Source organism: Triticum aestivum, chromosome 5B, assembly GCF_018294505.1.
Source record: "Triticum aestivum cultivar Chinese Spring chromosome 5B, IWGSC CS RefSeq v2.1, whole genome shotgun sequence".
Taxonomy (NCBI): Eukaryota; Viridiplantae; Streptophyta; class Magnoliopsida; order Poales; family Poaceae; genus Triticum; species Triticum aestivum.
Window position 1 is genome coordinate 629501329 of NC_057807.1, and position 2007 is coordinate 629503335.

Sequence of the window (2007 nt, forward strand, 5' to 3'; positions counted from 1 at the left end):
AATAACATAGGCAAAGAAAAATGTTCAGTAAATCACAAATTTAATGATGAGACAAGGCTAGATGAAGACATTTTCTAATTGACAAGCACCCAAATATATACAGGCACCAGTTCAGGAAATTCATGACTTGGACAGTGTATTAATAGCAGATATGATGAACTAATGTACTTGTACTTGATCTAGTTGAATACATGCAGAATAAGTTCATGGTATAATTTGAATAGGATCAACAAGCCATTTATGTTGCCTTTCATCCAAATTTGATGTATTTCCATGCTAAGGTGCATACGATTGTATTTTCGTGAGGGGGGTTATTTCATATCCCTTAATTTTAATACATTGGCATGATAACATGCTAGCTTTGGCAACATTGAGACAATCAATTAATATGCACCGAGCAAACATGAATAGGATTGAAGGAATAAATTTTGTTCAGATTCAATTATATATAACACATTCATAGCAGATTTAATTGGAAGCAACTTAAACTGCTGCATGAAGAAAACATCTGTGGACCGCTCCGCCATGTAAACAGCTGAATTTGAATAAATATAAACATGTAACAAAATGGAAATGTTATGATATCTCTGTTGCATGAGTTTTTATCATCCATCTCGACTCGGCAGATCTACCCGACTTCGTACCCGAAAGTCCCCATCACCAGCGTAGACACATGGCTGTGTCGTCTTCGTGCTAGATCTTGGCCAGACCAAAGTCAGCAACCTGCACAAGACAGAAAAAGCCCCATCACGCTCTGATATGAACATTCAGAATATATCTTCCAAGCACATGTACGCATGCATGTCCCAGTTGAATAAAAGACTTCATTTTAATAGTTGGACTCCGGAGGCAATTCTTAGTGCTTCAAATCATTCAGTTATCTGAATTAACAGTACAGAAAAGAATTGAAGATCTCAATGACAGTAGTAATTGGAGGGATAAATCAACACTTGTTCTAAGGACAATAAGATGATTGGTGCCAGGCAGTGTGGGGTCTCATCAGTCACCAAGCTGAACATGAGTGTTTAAATTTGCCAACTAGGACTAACCAAAGTGCCAAACAGAGCTTTTCAGGCTACAGCAGCAACATATTAAACTACCATGGACCTACCTAACTCTCAAAGCACTAATCCATCCCCAATTAGTTCAGATAAAAAAATCCCACATGGCTAAATGGGCATGCACCTCTCTGTACTTCTGTAGATAAACCTTGAGGGGCTCAATGTACTCCTGAAAGCCTAGCATGGCCATCACCGAGAGCAGGTCGTCGATGTTAATGGTCTTGCGCTTCTCCCTCTGGCACTTGTTGCTCGCCCTACAGTACAGACAAGACAGAACAGCGATAGGTCAGCACCAGACCACACTTGATTCGGGCAGGCAAAACGGAGCGGCAGCGGTCAACAGAGCCACTCACTCGCTGGTGACGAAGCAATGAACTCCGAGATGCACTCCCGCAAGGTCATCCTTGGCGTCCTTGGCGATCTTGCCGTTGGCCAGGATGACCTTCTTCATGATGCTGCTGATGTTGGCGATGGGCAGGAACCTGTCCTGCTCCCTGCCGCCGCCATCGCCGCCTCCTCCGCCGCACGGCAGGCTCGCCGGCGCGTCCGACATCCAGCCGCCCTCCTGCAGCACACCAGCAACCCCGCCAGATCCATCAGCGCACCGGCGCACCAAACCCTAGACCCCGACTTCCGGAAGCGCGGGGAGAGAGGTGAGGGGAGAGGGAGGCGTACCTTATATAGACGGGCATGTAGAGGGAGGGAGGGAAGGTGGTGGAGGGGAATGGAGGTGCGGTGAGGGCGGCGAGCGACGTCCCCATGCTCCACGAGCCTCCGCAGCGCCTTTCTGGCCACCGGCGGCGCGGCCATCACGGCGGAGGAGCTGAGGGCCGAATCCGCTGCGGTTGGCTCGCCTGCCCAAGCCCTGTCGGTGGAGAGCGCCTTCTCAATCCAGATCGAGGTCCTGATTGGCATGGGGTTGCCTGCGAATCTTGGGGGCGGCTCT

At 47.9% G+C, this 2007-nt stretch overlaps 1 pseudogene; it reads right to left on the minus strand.

Moving 5' to 3' along the window:
* Positions 1 to 657: 657 nt before the first annotated feature.
* LOC123117245 (nuclear transcription factor Y subunit B-3-like) lies at positions 658 to 1614 on the minus strand (annotated as a pseudogene).
* Positions 1615 to 2007: the final 393 nt, after the last annotated feature.